The sequence below is a fragment of the Nicotiana tabacum genome, chromosome 2 (genome assembly GCF_000715075.1).
Source record: "Nicotiana tabacum cultivar K326 chromosome 2, ASM71507v2, whole genome shotgun sequence".
Taxonomy (NCBI): Eukaryota; Viridiplantae; Streptophyta; class Magnoliopsida; order Solanales; family Solanaceae; genus Nicotiana; species Nicotiana tabacum.
In genome coordinates this window covers 98,952,249-98,973,548 of record NC_134081.1, presented here as the reverse complement: position 1 = coordinate 98,973,548, position 21,300 = coordinate 98,952,249, and positions in this window count along the sequence as shown.

The window sequence follows — 21,300 nt, the reverse complement described above, 5'->3', positions numbered from 1 at the left end:
AGATTGACAAATAGAATAAATCCAGATTTTAGGGGTTAATGAAGAATTCTGCCTTGTGGGTGTGTTTAGCGTGGGTGTGTTTGCTAAACACACTCACAAGTTCAGAGTTTACATCTCTCGTTTCTGCTTTAGGTCCCAAAGGGCCAAAAACAAAAGCAAAAATAAGTTCCTTTGCCGGGAAACTAAGCAACAATAAGAATGCAGATAATGTCTGGTTATTAATCGTGCAAAAGCAAAAACTAGCATCACAAAGGAGCTACTCCGATATCTACATTTGGACAATATTTGTTAGTTGAAACAAAACAAAACAACAATGAGTTTATAGTTTCGTTTAGACATAAATTTTACTTTAAAAAAAAAAAGTTAAAATTTTGTGAATGAAAACCATTATTTCACTTAAAATAATATTCAAACTATATTGTCAAATTCAAGTGAAAATAAACAAGATTATAAACAAACATAAATTTGCAAATAATCATGTATGCTTGAGTAAGAGAGCTTTCAGTCGCCGAGAAAGCTGGCAGTGAAAATTAGGAGGGATAATGCCGCTTTCTAATTAAATTTCCGTTTCTTACTTTAACATGCAAAATAAGTACTTAAAAGACGCTTAAGACCCACTTAAAAGAAAAGCTCTTCGAATGCGGAATGATTGAACAAAAAAAGTACCTTAAATAATTTCAATCAATAATTAGAAAGACTAATAAATTCTTTCCATTATATATTCTTTTACACATGTAAACAACAATCTAAGGCCATTTAAAAATTAAAGTATTTTCGTCATTTGTAAAAAGATAGATTCCATCCCCATCTACTGACCATTTGCAAGATGCATTAGCACATCTGCTTTGGTCTTTTGAAGGATCAAACAGCAGAAAATTTCCATGCAAAGTTCCAGAACTCATTTGACATGAAGCTGTTGGATTAGCAGCACTTGTATCAATAGAGAAAGTAAAAACAAGACCAGTACCGACGTTGCTTTTGCTAATGTTGTGTCCTTGGGCTGTGCATTGGATAGATAATGGAAAAGCCATTTGACTAGAAACTTCTACTTGGTAAATTGTAGCTAAGGAAGAAGTTAGAATTTGTAGAAGGACGAGAATTGGGAGATAAAATTTGAAGGAATTCATGATTATTTCATGTATTGAGGAAGGTGGTAATTGTTACTTGGTTTTATAGTTGTCATTGTTTACTAGTTAAGTAGGTTGTTCAAGAAAAGATTAAGGTAATGAGACTTGGGACGAAGGGAACTGATTGTATTTCCAAAACCTTCGCAACATATCATGGGCATTCTATATTTACATTTGGAAAGGAAATCCTAAAGCAATTTGGTAATTCATTTGTTGTTCTTTACTTTTAGTGCCTATCATTGTTTTATGACATTTTTGGGACTATGTCACGACCCCAATTCCCCTCCGTCGGATGTCGTGACGGCACCTAGTCCCTACGACTAGGTAAGCCTAACAAGCATGCGGAATGATTGAAAAAAATAATCTAAAAGCTTAAACGCCAGCAACTGTATAAAGTAAAAATTATAACTCAAAGTATATACAACTCCCAAAACCCGGTAGATATTAGTCACAAGCTCTAGATACAATGTTACAAATATCCTAAACATCACTCTCTATCAAAACATAAAGAAACAAGGAAAAGACGGGATAGAAGGGGACTCCGAGGCCTGCGGACGTGGGCAGGTGTACCTTGAAGTCTCCTAGCTGCAGCGCAACACTCTAATGTCGAGGCTGATAGGATGTACCTGGATCTGCACAAAAATATGTGTAGAAGCATAGTATGAGTACACCACAACGGTACCCAGTAAGTGTCAAGCCTAACCTCGGTAGAGTAGTGACGAGGTCAGGTCAGGGCCCTACTAGAAATAATAAGAAACAAGGCAGAAGATATAATGATATAATAAATTGACAGGGAAGTGTAACAATAAGAATTTACGAAAGGTAACAACACGGAATCAAAGAAGACAAATACAACATGTAAGGAAGCAAGAATCTTATAAGTTAAGGAACAACAACAACAAATAATACAGCAAATAGAGGAAATCAACAGGGGCACTCCCGAGGTACCGCCTCGTAGTCCCAAAAGTAAATATCTCACAATCATTCCTTATACCACCCATGCGTATCAATAATCACAATGGCCAGCAGAAACCTCATGCAACAATAACAACCGCACAGCAAAAATTCCGTGCCACAATAATAACCGCACGGCAGAAACCTCGTGCTACAATAACAACAGTACGGAAGAAACCTCGTGCCACAATAACAACCGCACGGTAGAAACCTCATGCAACAACCAAACAATCACTTCAACAAAAAAGCACGAAAACCAAAACATAACAATTGAAACAATAATATTTCAAGGATAACAATTTCAAGTAAAGAATCCCACAGTTAAATAGTGAATACGAAATCAAGAAAGCAGGTAATTCAACTAAGCATGTTGTACAAGTTGCAAATAAGAGATAAGACACGTAAACATGTGAAATTAGGCTAAACATGATGACTACACACACTAAAGTAACTCAATTAAGGAAATAGAAAGGAAACTACTTAGCAAAACCGGATTTTCAACATTTAGCCCATATATGCACTCGTCACCTCGCGTACACGGCCTTCACATATTGTAAATTACCATAACAGTACCACATCCTAAGGGAAATTTTCCCCACACAAGTGTACACAAGTCACTTACCTCAAACCTCGCTCAATCAATCAATAAGAAGGCCTTTCCCTCGACTTTCCGACTCTAAACGGCTCAAATCTAGCCAAAAATAATTACATACTATAAATATAACTATGGAAACTAATCTAAATAGTGAAATTATGATTTTAGAAAGAATTGGAAAAATCTCCCCAAAGGTCAACCCGTGTCTCGAAACCCGATTAATATTATAAAACTCCGTACAACCATTCGATATCGAGTCCAACCATACAAAAAATATTCAAATCAGATCCCATTTCGCCTTTCAAAACTAAAGAATTCAGTCTAAGAACTCTACACCTTTTTTCCCAAATTTTTCAACCTAAATCCTCAATTTAATGAAGAAATCGAAGATAGATTAGTGAAAATTAATCAAAAATGAGTTAGGAACCCTGACCCCAGCAATCCCTCTGAAAATCCCACAAATTATCGCCTTAATCCAAGATTGGAATGTTCAAAAATGAAGAAAATCACCGAACCCTCGAATTTAAGGTTTTGTCCAGCCTTTTTGCTCTTACGGAAACTTAGCGGCACCTGCGGTTCCGCTTGTGCGGAAAATCCTCTGCTTCGGCGGATATATCTCAAGGCTCCCTTCGCTTCTGCGATCTTACCTCTGCATCTACGCAATTGCAGGTGCGGAATTTTCATCGCACCTGCGCAAACTCCCCCACTGGCCAACTCTGCTTCTACGCCCATCACGCCGCATCTGCGACCACTGCACACCCCCATCTGAGGTCACTTCTGCGCTCCAGTGCTCATTTCTGCGAGCTCGCACCTGGGATCAAAATTTCACTGGTGCGGTTGTACCAGAACTAGTGCACTTCAGCAATTCTCAACTCCCAACCTTGATCCGATAATCGTCCGAATTTCACACGAGGCCCCCCGGGACCTCAACCAAATATACCAACAATTCCTAAAATACGATACGTACTTAGTCGAGCTTTCAAATCACCTAAAACAACACTAAAACCACGAATCGTGCGTCGATTCAAGCCTAATGAACTTTGAATTTCTAATTTCCACATTCGATGCCGAAAACTATCAAATCGCGTCCGATTGACCTCAAATTTTTTACACAAGTCACAAATGACACCATTGACCTATTCCAACTCCCGAAACCCCAATCTGAGTCTGGTGTCCACAAAGTCCACTCTCGGTCAAACTTCTAAATTTTCAACTTTCGTCATTTCAAGCATAATCCAACTACGGACCTCCAATTCACAATACGGTTGTGCTTCTAAGTTCAAAATCACCCAACGGAGCTAACAGAACCATCAAAACTCTATTCTGGGGTCGTCTACACATAAGTCAACATCTGGTCAACCTTTTCAACTTAAGCTTCCAATTTAGGGACTGTGTATCATTTTACTCTGAAACCAAAAACCAAACCTCCCGGCGAGTCACGTACCCACAGTATAACACAAAGTAGGCAATAATTAGAGGGTCAGAGCTAATACATTCAAAATGACTGGCCGGGTCGTTACAGCCTCGTTCTAAGCTCTTCTTTGAGCGGGTGCTTGGAAAACGCCTCGAGACACACATGCGCGTAATGGTGTCAAAGTTGGCCTAGAAAAATATGACCCGCCCAATTTGCACCTACCTAGTTGAAGAAGAATTAACCTAAATAGCCGCTCACTCAACCATTTATACTAAAAATAGCCAGTGGAAATACAATATAAGCATAATTTATGTATTATATGTGTATAATTGTGTATAAGCAATGTATAATCTATTTATATGGCTAGAACAAGTAAACAATAAATGTGGTCGGCTATTTATGTAAAGATCCCATTGTTTAAATCGGTCCATCTTCATCCAGTTTATTTTACACATGTAAAGAACAAGCTAAGGCGACTCAAAATACGTTGTGTCAAATTCGCTTGCTGAAGCCATAACTACTTCTTTGGGCTAGGGGGTAAACATGGATGCAATTTTCTTCAGGATGAATCCAATTGGCAGAGTTTCGGTTTTCAAGAATGGTTCTCACATCATATATGACACTATTGAGGGAATTCAGTAAGTCATCTTTCACCTCAGCCCTAGATTTTTCTGGAGAAAATAAAGTTGTGTTTGATGGGGTCCACACCTATTAATAGGAAAAAAGGGAATCCAATGATGGCAAAAATAAGTTTTAGAGTTGGCAACCAATTTACACCGCAAATTGCATAATGCAAGTTGTAAAGTGAGATCCAATCTTCTGATTAGTTAATTGGGGCCTTCATCCCTTCTATAAAAGGAGAGCTTCAGCTCTCATTTCAGATACACAATCTTAGAAGAAAATATATCTGAGAGTTAGAGATCAGTGTGAGGCATTCATAGGCGGTGTAGTCTGTGAGGGAAAATAGAGAGTGTGAGCTATATTATAGTGAGGTGGAAATCTTAAAAGAGGGTTATTTCTTTTGAGTGTATAGTGGTCCTTGGAGTATTTACTCAGGACTGCGCAGTGTAAAATTTCTCATTACAGTGGATTACTTTGCTCCTCTAGGGCCCGTGATTTTTTCCCTTATTCAGAAGGGTTTTTCACGTTAAAATATTTGTGTCCTTGTTGTTCTTTTTATTCTTGCTGATTACCGTATCTCGGTACTACGTTATTATTCCGTTGTTATTAACATGAATAATATTTCTGTGGGGGGTTTATTCCCAACAACTAGTATCAGAGCACAGGTTCTGCTAGTTCATAGAAATACTGTTCACGGTCGGTAGTACTATACTCGGTGGAAAATTAAAATGTCTGGAGTAAAGTACAAAGTAGTAAAATTCAACGGAGATAGCAGTTTCTCAACATGGAAAAGAAGGATGAGTTATTTACTCATCCAACAAGGATTATACAAGGTATTAGATAGTGATGCCAAGAGGCCTGATTGCATAAAAGCTGAGGATTGGCTGGCTTGGATGAGAAGGCTCCTAGTGTAATCAGATTGCACTTATCAGATGATGTGATAAATAACATTATTGATGAAGATACTGCATGTAGCATTTGGACAAGGTTAGAAAGCCTATACATGTCCAAAATATTGACAAATAAGTTATACCTGAAGAAACAATTATACGCCTTACATATGGGTAAAGGTACAAATTTTTTGTTACATTTAAATGTGTTTAATGAACTAATCACGCAGCTTGCCAACCTCGGAGTAAAGATAGAGGAAGAGGATAAACCATCTTGCTCTTGAACTCATTGACATCTTCGTACGATAATTTGGCAATGTAATGACCCAACCGGTCATTTTAACTTTTAGAACTCTATTCCCTAAAATAAAACTTCCCGTAGGTGCTTGTAAAGATTTATGACTTGCGGGGATGGTTGGTTCGGGATTTGAAAGTGTTTGGGGTGAAACCGGAATACTTGGTTCCTTAAGTTGGCCTTAAAGTGCTAAGTTTAACTTCGGTCAACATTTTGAGAAAACAATCCCGGAATAGAATTTTGATGATTCCAACAGCTCTGTATGGTTATTTTGGACTTAGGAGCGTGTTCGGAATTTTATTTGGAAGTCCGTAGTTAAATTAGGCTTGAAATGGCTAAAAATAAGAATTTAAGTTTGGAAGTTTGACCGATGAGTTGACTTTTTGATATCGGAGTCGGAATCCAGTTCCGAAAATTTTTATAGCTCTGTTATGTAATTTATGACTTGTGTGTAAAATTTGAGGTCAATCGGAGTTGATTTGATAGGTTCCGACATCGAATGTAGAAGTTGAAAACTCTTAGTTTCATTAAGCTTGAATTGGGGTATGATTCATGGTTTTAGCGTTGTTTGATGTGATTTAGAGGTTTGACTAAGTTCGTATGATGTTTTAGGACTTGTTGGTATATTTGGTTGAGGTCCCGATGGCCTCGGGTGAGTTTCGGATGGTTAACGGATCAAAAATTTGACTTAAAAGCTGCTGAAATTTTCCCTTCTGCTGTATATTCTGGGCTATGATCGAGCCCCATATCGAACCCAGAGATTGAGCCCACGATCGAGGCCTGAGTCGAAGTCAGGGACGAGGATCAGTATCGAAGCCACGATCGAAGGCAAGGCTAGAGGGCCATGATCGAAGGCAAGGCTCGAGGGCCAGGATCAAGACCCAAGATCAAACTTGATTGAGGCCATGACCATGTCCCAGGCTCGAGGCCTGATCGAGGCCATGGCCAGCTCCCAAGATCGAGCTCCTAAGATCGAGCTCCCAAGATCGAGCTCCTTGATCGAGCTCCCAAGATCGAGCTCCCTGAGATCGAGCTCCCTGAGATCGAGCTCCCGAGATCGAGCTCCCCTGATCGAGCTCCTTGATCGAACTGGACAGAGCTGTAAGTTATAAAAACAGAGGACATTCGTCCCATTTGCCATTTTTGACGAACTTGAGCTTGAGCAGAGGCAAGTTTTGTCAGATTTTCAAGGGAAAAACATTGGGGTAAGTGATTCTAACTTGGATTTGGTCTACATATACAAGTATATCATTGTTTTCACCATAAATTAGTGTTTTGAGATTTAAATTTGGGAAATATTTAGAAATCTCATAGAAACGAATTTTTGAGATTTCGGTACCGATTCGGAGTCGGATTTGAGTGAAACTGGTATGGTTGGACTCATAATTGAATGGGTTATCGGATTTCGTAACTTTTGTCGGATTCCGCAATGTGGGCCCCACTGATGAATTTTTAATTAATTTCGGGATTTTTATTTAAAATGTAATATTTTCTTATAGAATTGATTCCTATAATTTTTAGTGATTGTATCGAATTATTTTGGATAGATTCGAGCCAGACAGAGTTGGATAATCGTGAAAAAGGCCTTATAGTGGATTAATTTGAGCAAGACGAGGTAAGTCTCTTGTCTAATCTTGTGAGGGGTAAATTACCCCATAGGGATTAAATTGAATAATTGTTGCTAATTGCGGGGGCTACGTACGCACGAGGTGCCGAGAGTCCGTGCGTAGCTACTATTAATGCTAAAATCCGGGTAGTTTAAAACTCAAAGCATGAATTACTTGTGTGAATTGTATTCTTTATTAATTAAAATAATTGATGTATATATTGTGAATTGTTATGAAAAGTAGAAAAATATGAAATTTTCATATGTGTAATTTTTGTTTAAATCAATTAATTGTTAAAAGAAATTGTTCTCCTCCCAAATTCATCTTATAATAAATATACTCTCCTTCCGGGGGCACATAAGAAAATGTCCTCCTTTCTTGTGGAGCAGGCCGAATGCCTCGGCAGGATAGATGCATCTATGGATCGCGCCGCACGTCCCTCGACAGTGTACACGACACTCTGGATCGAGCCGTACGTCCTCGGCAGAAATCGTGCTTAATAATAATAATTACACGATACTTTAATAATTTATTCCAGCTTGTGAAGCTAATTAATAAATTAAAAAATCCTTGGAATTTAATGAATTATTATTCTTGCTTGTTAAGGAATTAATTGTTACTCCTGTAAATGAGGTTTAATTGATAAATTGGAAATTATTTGAATTGAAGGAATTTGAATATTTCTGCTGATTAAATAAATTATTGTAAATTCTGTAAATCATGCTGATTTAAATATCCTAGTTTCATTTTGAGTTATTATTATTGACCCATAGTGAGTGTCAAAGTCGGCAATCTCGTCTCTACCACTTCGAGATTAGGCTTGATACTTACTGGGTACACGTTGTTTACGTACTCATACTACACTTGCTGCACTTTTTGTGCAGGACCTGAGGCAAGTACTAGTGGGGGACTTATCGTCTTACACCCACGTTATCCAGGGGCATAGTGGTGAGCTGCCTTTCTGAGCCGTTCTGCAGCTACCAGTGTCTCTTCTTATATTTATATTCTGTCTATTTCATTTCAGACAGTATTTGGAGTTTTGTATAATCTACTAGATGCTCATGCACTTGTGACACCGGGTCTTGGCACACACACATTGGTAGAAGTTGGTATTTTATTATTTTCTTGGAATAAAAGTTTAACCAATGTACGTTTGACTTATTAGTTGGCTTGCCTAGCTGTAGTGTTGGGCGCCATCACGACCTATAGGTGAAATTGGGTCGTGACAACATGGTATTAGAGCACTAGGTTCACGTAGGTCTCACAAGTTATGAGCAGACCTAATAGAGTCTTGCGGATCGGTACAGAGACGTCTATACTTATCTTCGAGAGGCTATATGGTGTTAGGAAACTATCTTTCTTCATATTCCATCGTGCAATTGATGTAGTACTAAATATCCTTCTCTTATTCTCTCACAGATGGTGAGAACACGCTCCAATGAGATTCCAGACCAGGGAAGAGCTACTCCCCCAGTTTCTAGAGGCCGAGGGAGGGCTCTAGGCCGTGGTAGAGGGAGAGGACGTCCCAGGACTGTTCCAGTTATGCCGCCAGTGAATCCAGTAGAGAATCCCATTATTGAGGAGCAGGGTGAGGTGCATGTGGCAGAGCCAGCTCCGTTGGACTTCACATCTGCACCGGGATTTCAAATGTCATGGGTCGTATGCTGAGATTCATGGACAATATGACTCAGGCCGGTTTATTTCCGGCAGACCCAGCCACATCTCAGGCGAGCGGGGGAGCACAGACCTCTACCGCGCAGGCTCATGGACAGGCAGCTGCTGTATATCAGACCCAGGGTGCACTACCCGTGGGTGGAGTCCAGCCAGTGGCAGCAGCTACGCCTGAGCCTAGGCCAGCTGTAGCCGCCGATCCTCAGAAACTATTGGACAGATGGACTAGACTACATCTCCTGTCTTCGGGGTGAGCGACATGAGGATCCACAGGATTTCATTGATCGTTGCAAGGATAGACTATACAACATGAGGATATTGGAATCTCATGGGGTTGATTTCGCTACTTTTCAGCTAGAGGGTAGAGCTCGTAGATGGTGGCAGTCTTATGCTCTTGGCAGACCAGCAGATTCTCCTCCCATGACTTGGGACAGGTTCACCCGTATCTTCTTGGACAGGTATATTCCACCCTCCCAGAGGGAAGAGTTGCGGTTTCAGTTTGAGCAACTCCAGCAGGGTCAGATGTCAGTGAGTAATTATGAGGCGAGGTTTTCTGAATTATCTCGCCATGCACTAACGATACTCCCTACTGAGGCGGAGAGAGTGCGAAGGTTTGTAGCCGATTTACATACCGGTATTCAGGCCACTATGGCTCGAGAGGTTGAGATGGGTACTTCTTATGAGCGAGTTGTGGAGATAGCCCGGAGGATTGAGGGTGTACGTTAGCGGAGCCGAGAGCAGATTATGAGAGATAAGCGGTTCAGGTACTCTGGAGAGTTCAGAGGTGCTCCGTCCGGGGGTAGAGGTCAGTTCGTGAGGGGGCAGTCTAGCAGACCACCATATCCAGCACCGCCACCTCCTCGAGGTGCTCCAGTACGGCCTTATTTCATTGCTATACCAGAGAGTTCTTATCGCCCACCAGCTATTCAGGGTTCTTTCCGTGGGTATTCAGGTCCCCAGGGCCAGATACTTAGTCAGCAGCCCATCGCACCGAAGAGTTGCTACGAGTGCGGGGATCCCAGTCACATGCGGAGGTTTTGCCCCAGGCTTCGAGGTAGACCAGTACAGCAGGGTCAGCAGCCTATGCTTACCGGACCAGTTGCTCCACCAGTAGTCCGACCACTGAGAGGCGGAGGACAGGTGGGTAGAGGCCATCCTAGAGGTGGAGGTCAGCCAAGCGGAGGCCAGACAGTTGGCGCTCCAGCTCGGTTCTATGCTTTTTCGGCTAGACCAGATGTAGAGGCCTCAGATGCCGTGATTATAGGTATTATTTCTGTTTGTGGCAAAGATGCCTCAGTATTATTTGATCCAGGATCTATGTATTCATATGTGTCATCTCTATTTTCTCCATTCCTGGGTGTTTCTCGTGAGTCCTTGAGTACTCCTGTTTATGTGTCCACTCCTGTGGGCGATTCTGTTGTTGTGAACCGGATCTACCGGTCCTGTATTATTACATTAGATAGTTATGAAACTAGAGCAGATCTCCTATTGCTTGAGATGACCGATTTTGAAATTATTCTGGGCATGGACTGGTTATCTCTATATCATGCTATTCTAGATTGTCATGCCAAGACTGTTACCTTGGCTATTCCAGCATTGCCTAAGTTGGAGTGGAAGGGTTCGCCTGTTAGTTCATTTAATTGAGTTATTTCTTTTATAAAGGCTCAACACATGGTTGAGAAGGGTTGTTTGGCTTATCTAGCCTATGTTCGGGATACTACTGCAGAGACTCCGGCTATTGATTCAGTGTCTGTAGTTCGAGAGTTCCCTGATGTATTTCCGTCAGATCTTCCAGGTATGCTACCTGATCGTGATATTGATTTATGTATTGACTTGGCTTCAGATACCCAGCCTATATCTATCCCACCGTATCGCATGGCTCCGAAAGAATTGAAAGAACAGCTTGAAGATTTACTAGCCAAAGGGTTCGTTAGGCCGAGTATATCACCTTGGGGTGTACCGGTATTATTTGTGAAAAGAAGGATGGAACAATGCGGATGTGTATTGATTATCGCCAATTGAACAAAGTCACTATTAAGAGCAAGTACCCGTTGCCGTGTATTGATGATCTATTTGACCAGTTGCAGGGTGCTAGGGTATTCTCTAAGATCGACTTGAGGTCGGGGTACCATCAGTTGAAGATTCGGGATTCGGATGTTCCGAAGACTGCTTTTCGGACTAGATATGGTCATTATGAGTTTCTGGTGATGTCCTTCGGTTTAACTAATGCCCCGGCAGCGTTTATAGATCTGATGAACAGGGTATTCATGCCATATATTGATTCGTTTGTCATTGTCTTCATTGATGACATATTAATCTATTCGCACAGTAAGGAGGAACATGGGCAGCATATGAGAGTAGTGCTTCAGACATTGCGGGAACAAAAGCTATATGCTAAGTTCTCTAAATGTGAGTTTTGGCTAGAGTCTGTTGCATTTTTGGGACATATTGTATCGGACGAATGGAAGGTTTTTCATCTATTGCAGCACCTTTGACCAAATTAACCCAGAAGGGTGTTCAGTTCAGATGGTCCGATGATTGTGAGTCAAGCTTTCAGAAGCTCAAGACAGCACTGACTACAGCACCCGTGTTAGTGTTACCATCTGGTTCGGGAATATATACAGTGTATTGCGATGCGTCACGCGTTGGCTTGGGTTGTGTATTGATGCAGGAAAGGCGAGTTATTGCATATGCTTCACGTTAGCTGAAACCCCACGAGAAGAATTATCCAGTACATGATTTGGAGTTAGCTGTGATTGTTCACGCTCTAAAGATTTGGAGGCATTATCTTTATGGGGTGTCTTGTGAAGTTTACACTGATCATCGTAGTTTGTAGCATTTGTTCAAGCAGAGGGATCTAAATTTGAGGCAGCGCAGATGGCTGGAGTTACTAAATGATTATGATATTACTATCTTGTATCATCCGGGCAAAGCAAATGTGGTTGCAGATGCCTTGAGCAGGAAGGCGGAGAGTATGGGTAGTTTGGCTTTCATTTCAGCAGAGGAAAGGCCATTAGCCTCAGATATTCAATCTTTGGCTAACAAACTTGTGAGGCTGGATATTTCAGAGCCCAGCCGAGTTCTTGGATGTATGGTGGCCAATCTTCACTATTTGAGCAGATCAAGGCTCGCTAGTATGATGACCCATACTTGATGGTTCTTCGTGAAACGGTACTACGAGGTGGTGCCAAGGAAGTTACTATTAGAGCGGATGGTGTTCTGCGACTCCAGGATCGTCTATGTGTTCCTAATGTGGATGGACTAAGGAAAAAGATCTTGGAAGAGGCACACAGTTTTCGGTATTCTATTCATCCAGGTGCTACTAAGATGTATCGTGACTTGAGGCAACATTATTGGTGGCGATGAATGAAAAAGGACATAGTTGAGTATGTATCTAGGTGTCTAAATTGCCAGCAAGTTAAATATGAACACCAGAGGCCAGGTGGCCTACTTCAGCAGATGACTATACCAGAGTGGAAATGGGAACGAATTACTATGGACTTTGTAGTTGGGTTGCCGCGGACCTTGAGGAAGTTTGATGTAGTTTGGGTGATTGTTGACAGGTTGACTAAGTCGACACATTTTATTCCTCTTGTGACTACGTATACTTCAGAGAGGTTGGCCCAGATTTATATTCAGGAGATAGTTCGGTTGCACGGTGTGCCAATTTCCATCATATCAGATAGAGGCCCTCAGTTTACTTCACATTTCTGGAGAGCAGTACAGAGTGAGTTGGGGACCCGTGTAGAGCTCAGCACAGCCTTTCATCCGCAGACTGATGGACAGTCAGAGAGGACAATTCAGATTTTGGAGGATATGCTCAGGGCATGTGTGATCGACTTTGGAGGTCAGTGGGATCGTTTCCTGCCTTTGGCCGAGTTTGTTTATAATAACAGTTACCAATCCAGCATCGAGATGGCTCCATTTGAAGCTTTATATGGTCGGCGATGTCGTTCACCTATCGGATGGTTTGAGCCAGGTGAGGCTAAGTTATATGGTACTGATTTGGTAAGGGATGCCTTGGAAAAGGTAAAGTTGATTCAGGAGCGACTTCGTACAGCACAGTCCAGACAAAAGAGTTACGCGGATCAGAAAGCGTGTGATATATCATTTATGGTAGGTGAAAAAGTTCTCTTGAAGGTTTCGCCGATGAAGGGAATTTTGAGATTCAGGAAGAAGGGCAAGTTGAGCCCAAGGTATATAGGCCCATTTGAGGTGTTGAAACGAGTTGGGGAGGTTGCTTATGAGCTTGCATTGCCTCCCAGCCTATCGGGAGTTCATCCGGTTTTTCACGTATCTATGCTCCGGAAGTATCATACCGACCTATCACATGTGTTAGACTTCAGCACAGTTCAACTAGATAATAGCTTGGGTTATGAAGAGGATCCAATTGCCATTGTTGATAAACAGGTTCGCCAGTTGAGTTCCAAGAGGATTTCAATAGTAAAAGTCCAGTGGAGGGGCCAACCAGTCAAGGAAACGACATGGGAGGCCGAGGAAGACATGGGGAGCAGATATCCACACTTATTCAGCACTCCATGTACAATTCTAAACTCGTTCGAGGACGAACGTTTGTTTAAGAGGTGGAGAATGTAATGACCCAACCGATCATTTTAACTTTTAGAACCCCGTTCCCTAAAATAAAACTTCCCGTAGGTTCTTGTAATGATTTATGACTTGCGCGGATGGTTGGTTCGGGATTTGGATGTGTTTGGGGTGAAACCGGAACACTTGGTTCCTTAAGTTGGCCTTAAAGTGCTAAGTTTGACTTTGGTCAACATTTTGAGAAAACAACCTCGGAATAGAATAAATTAGGCTTGAAATGGCTAAAAACAAGAATTTAAGTTTGGAAGTTTGATCGATGAGTTGACTTTTTAATACCGGAGTCGGAATCCAGTTCTGAAAATTTTCATAGCTCCGTTATGTAATTTATGACTTGTGTATAAAATTTGAGGTCAATCGGAGTTGATTTGATAGGTTCCGACATCGAATGTAGAAGTTGAAAACTCTTAGTTTCATTAAGCTTGAATTGGGGTATGATTCATGGTTTTAGCATTGTTTGATGTGATTTAGAGGTTCGACTAAGTTCGTATAATGTTTTAGGACTTGTTGGTATATTTGGTTGAGGTCCCGAGGGCCTCGGGTGAGTTTCGGATGGTTAACGGATCAAAAGTTGGACTTAAAAAGCTGCTGCAATTTTCCCTTCTGCTGTATATTCTGGGTTATGATCGAGCCCCAGATCGAACCCAGATATCGAGCCCACGATCGAGGCCTGAGTCGAAGTCAGGGACGAGGCTCGGTATCGAAGCCACGATCGAAGGCAAGGCTCGGGGGCCATGATCGAAGGCAAGGCTCGAGGGCGAGGATCAAGACCCAAGATCGAACTTGATCAAGGCCATGACCATGTCCCAGGCTCAAGGCCTGATCGAGGCCATGACCAGCTCCCAAGATCGAGCTCCTTGATCGAGCTCCCAAGATCGAGCTCCCTAAGATCGAGCTCCCTGAGATCGAGCTCCCGAGATCGAGCTCCCCTGATCGAGCTCCTTGATCGAACTGGACAGAGGTGTAAGTTATAAAAACAGAGGACATTCGTCCCATTTGCCATTTTTGACGAACTTGAGCTTGAGCAGAGGCGACTTTTGTAAGATTTTCAAGGGAAAAACATTGGGGTAAGTGATTCTAACTCGGATTTGGTCTACATATACAAGTATATCATTGTTTTCACCATAAATTAGTGTTTTGAGATTTAAATTTGGGAAATTTTTAGAAATCTCATAGAAACGAATTTTTGAGATTTCGGTATCGATTCGGAGTCGGATTTGAGTGAAACTGGTATGGTTGGACTCGTAATTGAATGGGTTGTCGGATTTCGTAACTTTTTCCGGATTTTGAGACGTGGGCCCCACGGACGAATTTTTAATTAATTTCGGGATTTTTATTAAAAACGTAGTATTTTCTTATAGAATTGATTCCTATAATTTTTAGTGATTGTATCGAATTATTTTGGATAGATTCGAGCCAGACAGAGTAGGATAATCGTGGAAAAGGCCTTATAGTGGATTAATTTGAGCAAGACGAGGTAAGTCTCTTGTCTAATCTTGTGAGGGGAAAATTACCCCATAGAGATTAAATTGAATAATTGTTGCTAATTGCGGGGGCTACGTACGCACGAGGTGATGAGAGTTCGTGCGCAGCTACTATTAATGCTAAAGTCTGGGTAGTTTAAGACTCAAAGCATGAATTACTTGTGTGAATTGTATTCTTTATTAATTAAAATAATTGATGTATATATTGTGAATTGTTATGAAAAGTAGAAAAATATAAAATTTTCATATGTTTAATTTTTATTTAAATCAATTAATTGTTAAAAGAAATTGTTCTCCTCCCAAATTCATCTTATAATAAATATACTCTCCTTCCGGAGGCACATAACAAATTTTCCTCCTTTCTTGTGGAGCGGGACAACGCCTCGGCAGGATAGATGCATCTATGGATCGCACCGCACATCCCTCGGCAGTGTACACGACACTCTGGATCGGGCCGTACGTCCTCGGCAGAAATCGTGCTTAATAATAATAATTACACGATACTTTAATAATTTATTTCAGCTTGTGAAGCTAATTAATAAATTAAAAAATCCTTGAAATTTAATAAATTATTATTCTTGCTTGTTAAGGAATTAATTGTTACTCCTGTAAATGAGGTTTAATTGATAAATTGAAAATTATTTGAATTGAAGGAATTTGATTATTTCTGCTGATTAAATAAATTATTGTAAATTCTGTAAATCATGCTGATTTAAATATCCTAGTTTTATTTCAGTTATTATTATTGACCCATAGTGAGTGTCAAAGTCAGCCATCTCGTCTCTACCACTTCGAGATTAGGCTTGATACTTACTAGGTACACATTGTTTACGTACTCATACTACACTTGCTGCACTTTTTGTGCAGGATCTGAGACAGGTACTAGTGGAGGACCTATCATCACGTACCCACGTCATCCCGAGGCATAGTGGTGAGCTGCCTTTCTGAGCCGTTCTGCAGCTACCAGTGTCTCTTCTTATATTTATATTCTGTCTATTTCATTTCAGACAGTATTTGGAGTTTTGTATAATCTACTAGATGCTCATGCACTTGTGACACCGGGTCTTGGCACACACACATTGGTAGAAGTTGGTATTTTATTATTTTCTTGGAATAAAAGTTTAACCAATGTACGTTTGACTTTTTAGTTGGATTGCCTAGCTGTAGTGTTGGGCGTCATCACGACCTATAGGTGAAATTGGGTCGTGACAGGCAACAACCATCCTGCACGGCAAAACCACTATTGAGTTGAAAGACGTCACACCGGCTCTTCCTTCTCAATGAGAAGATGAGAAAGAAACCTGAAAATCAAGGATAGGCTCTCATCACAGAAGGTAGAGGAAGGAGTTATCAAAGGATTTTGAGCAACTATGGTAGATTCGGAGGTCGTGGGAAGTCCAAGATCTGATCCAAATCAAAAGCCAGAAATTGCTACAGTTGTGATCAACCAGGTCAGTTCAAAAGAGATTGCCCAAATCTAAGAAATGGCAAAGGTGAAAGCGGTGGCCAGAAGAATGACGACAACACAACCATTATGGTGCAAAACAATGATAATGTTGTTCTCTTTATAAATGAGGAAGAGGAATGCATACACTTGGCAGGTCCAGAGTCGGAATGGGTGGTTGACACAGCTGCATCTTACCATGCCATACCGGTAAGAGAAATATTTTGCAAATATGTAGCAGGTGATTTCGGCACTGTGAGAATGGGTAACACAAGTTACTCAGAGATTGCAGGGATCGGTGACATTTGTATCAAAACATATGTCAGATGCACATTGGTTCTAAAGTACGTGCGACATGTACCTAATTTGCGGATGAACTTAATCTCGGGAATACCTTTGGACCGAGATGGATACGAGAACTATTTTGCAAATCAAAAGTGGAGAATCACCAAGGGATCATTGGTGATTGCAAAAGGAGTTACTCGTGAAACGTTGTGCAGGACAAATGCAGAAATATGTCGAGGTGAATCGAATGTGGTACAAGATGAGATTTCTGCAGACTTGTGGCACAAAAGAATGGGTCATATGAGCTAGAAAGGATTGCAGATTCTTGCCAGGAAATCACTCATCTCTTTTGCAAAAGGTACAACAGTAAAACCTTGTGACTACTGTTTATTTGGTAAGCAACATAGAGTCTTATTTCAGATATCGTCTGAAAGAAAATTGAATATATTTGATTTGGTATATTTTGATGTACGTGGTCCAATGGAAATTAAATCGATGGGCGGTAATAAATATTTTGTTACTTCTATTGATGATGCTTCACGAAAATTGTGGATTTATATTTTGAAAATCAAAGATCAGGTGTTTCAGGTTTTCCAAAAATTTTATGCTCTGGTGGAAACGGAGACATGACAAAAGCTAAAGCGTCTCCAAAGTGACAATGGAGGTGAGTACACTTCAAGGGAATTTGAAGAGTATTGTTCGAGCCATGGGATCAGACATGAAAAGACAATTCCTGGAACCCCACAGTACAATGGTGTAGTTGAGAGGATGAACCGCACCATTGTTGAGAAGGTGAGAAGCATGCGTAGAATGGCTAAACTGCCTAAGTCATTCTGGGGTGAAGCAGTCCAGACAACAAGTTACCTGATCAATACGAGTTCATTAGTTCCATTGGAGTTTGATATCCCAGAGAGAGTTTGGACCAACAAGGAGGTGCCCTACTCATATCTGAAAGTGTTCGGTTACAGAGATTTTGCACATGTACCAAAGGAGCAGAGAACAAAGCTGGATGATAAATATATTCCCTGCATATTCATCGGATATGGAAAAGAAAAGTTTGGGTACAGATTGTGGGATCCTGTAAAGAAGAAGGTCATCGGAAGCAAACATGTAATCTTCCGAGAAAGTGAAGTTGGAGTTGTAGATGATCAGTCACAGAAGGCCAAGAATGGTATAATCCCTAACCTTGTTACCATTCATTCTACTTCTAACAATCCCACAACTGTAGAAAGTACAACCGACGAGGTTGCCGAGCAGGGGGAACAACCTGGTGAGGTTATTGAGTAGGGAGAGCAACTTGATGATGATGTCGAGCAAGTGGAGTACCCCACTCAGGAAGAAGAACAACCTCAACCTCTGAGGAGATCACAGAGGCCAAGGGTAGAGTCATGCAGGTACCCCTCCACAAAGTATGTCCTCATCAGTGATGAGGGGGACCAGAAAGTCTTAAGGAGGTGATGTTCCATCCAGAAAAGAACTAGTGGATGAGAGCCATGCAAGAAGAGATGGAATCTTTACAGAAAAGTGGCAAATACAAGCTGGTTGAACTTCCAAAGGGTAAAAGACCACTCAAATGCAAATGGGTCTTTAAACTCAAGAAAGATGGAAATGGCAAGCTGGTCAGATACAAAGCTCGATTGGTGGTAAAAGGATTCGAACAGAAGAAAGGTATTGATTTTGACAAAATTTTCTCACATGTTATCAAAATGACTTCTATTCGAATAATTTTGAGCTATCCTAGATCTTGAAGTGGGGCAGTTGGACGTGAAAACTGAATTTCTTCACTGAAATTTGGAAGAGAAGATTTATATGGAGCAGCCACAAGGATTTGAAGTAGATGGAAAGAAACAAATGGTGTGCAAATTGAATAAGAATCTTTATGGGTTGAAACAGGCACCAAGGAGGTAGTACAAGAAGTTTGACTCATTCATGAAAAGTCAAACTTACATAAAGACATATTCTGATCCATGTGTATGCTTCAAAAGATTTTCTAACAAAAACTTTATTATTTTGTTGTTGTATATTGATGACATTTTAATTATAGGACAAAACAAGGAGTTGGTTGCAAAGTTGAAGGGAGATTTGTCAAAGTCATTTGATATGAAGGACTTGGGCACAGCACAATAAATTCTCGGAATGAAGATTGTTCGAGAGCGAACAAGCATAAAGTTGCGGCTGTCTTTGGAGAAGTACATTGAACGTGTACTGGAACGCTTCAACATGAAGAGTGTTAAGCCAGTTAGCACACCTCTTTCTAGTCATCTGAAGTTAATCAAGAAGATGTATCCTACAACAATGGAGGAAAAGTAGAGCATGGCCAAAGTTCCTTATTCCTCTGCTGTCGGAAGTTTGATGTATGCAATGGTATGCACTAGACCTGATATTGCTCACGCAGTTGGTGTTGTCATCAAGTTTCTTGAAAATCCTGGAAAAGAACACTGGGAAGCAGTCAAGTTGATACCCAGGTACTTGAGAGGTACCGCAGGAGATTGTTTGTGCTTTGGAGGATCTCATCCAATCTTGAATGGCTATACAGATGCTGATATGGCAGGTGACAATAATAACAGAAAATCCACTACTGGATATTTGTTTACATTTTCCGGGGGTGTTATATCATGGCAGTCGAGGTTGCAGAAGTGTGTCGCACTCTCTACAACTGAAGCAGAGTACATTGCCGCTACTGAAGCTGACAAGGAGATGATATGGCTGAAACAATTCCTTCAAGAGCTTGGCTTGCATCAAAAAGAGTATGTTGTCTATTGTGACAGTCAAAGTACAATAGATTTGAGCAAGAACTCCATGTATCATGCAAGGACCAAACATATCGATGTGAGATATCACTGGATTTGAGAAAAGGTAAAGAGTGAATCTCTACAAGTTCTGAAGATTTTCACAAGTGAAATTCTGCAGATATACTGACCAAGGTGGTACCAAGAGAAGAGTTCAAACTATGCAAAAAACTTGTCGGCATGCACTCAAACTAGCAACCTTGGTGTTATCTCCTTCCGGTGAATGGGTCTGGAGGGGGAGATTGATGGGGTCCACACCCATTAATAGAAAAAAAGAAAAGAAAAGGAATCTAATGATGGCAAAACAAGTTTTAGAGTTGGCAATCAATTTGCACTGCAAATTGCATAATGCAAGTTGTAAAGTGAGATCCAATATTCTGATTGGTTAATTGGGGTGGTCATCCCTTCTATATAAGGAGAGCTTCAGCTCTCATTTCAGACACACAATCTTAGAAGAAGATATATCTGAGAGTTAGAGAGCAGTGTAAGGCATTCACAAGCGGTGGTCTATGAGGAAAAATAGAGAGTGAGCGATATTATAGTGAGGTGGAAATCTTAAAAAATGGTTATTTCTTTTGTGTGTATAGTGGTCCCTGGAGTATTTACTCGGGACTACGCAGTGTAAAATTCTTCATTATAGTGGATTACTTTGCTCCTCTCGGGCCCGTAATTTTTTTTCTTATTCAGAAGAGTTTGCCACGTTAAAATATTTGTGTCCTTGTTGTTCTTTTTATTGGTACTGTCCCTTCTTGTATATATTTTCATTAATAACGGCTTATGCTTTCCTGAGCCGAGGGTCTATTGGAAACTGCCTCTCCATCCTCACAAGGTAGGGGTAAGGTATGCGTACACACTACCCTCCCCAGACCCCACGGTGTGAGATAACATTGGGTATGTTGTTGTTATTGTTGTTCTTTTTATTCTAGTTGATTTATTACCATAAATCAGTGTTTTAAAAGGCGAGACGTTTTACATATGCCTCGGCAAGGCGTAAGCCCCGAGGCACGGGGCATAAGTCTCATAGGTATTTAATTTTTAATATTTTATAAAATAATATAATTACAGTAAATATTTATAAACAGGTAAAATTGCATAAAAATTGAAGAAAACTATAAATATGTGAAAAATATATATATATATATATATATATATATATATATATATATATATATATATATATATATATATATATATATATATATATATATATGTGTGTGTGTGTGTGTGTGTGTGTGTGTGTGTGTGTGTGTGTGTGTGTGTGTGTGTGTGTGTGTGTGTGTGTGTCCACAAAATATTAGTCAAAATAATCTATTATACGCTAATTACAAGCGCAAGTAACTTGAGTCTAAAAGAATAAAGTTTTTTACATGGAGAAACAAAAAGGATGATTAACCTGCAATTTGAACTTTGAACTTGCTGCTATGAAGGAGAATTGAATTCTCTTTGTATTTGTAAAAAAAATGAACATATGTTGCTTTTGGGTGATATTAGCATACTAGCGGACAAGATAAAGAATTGGAAA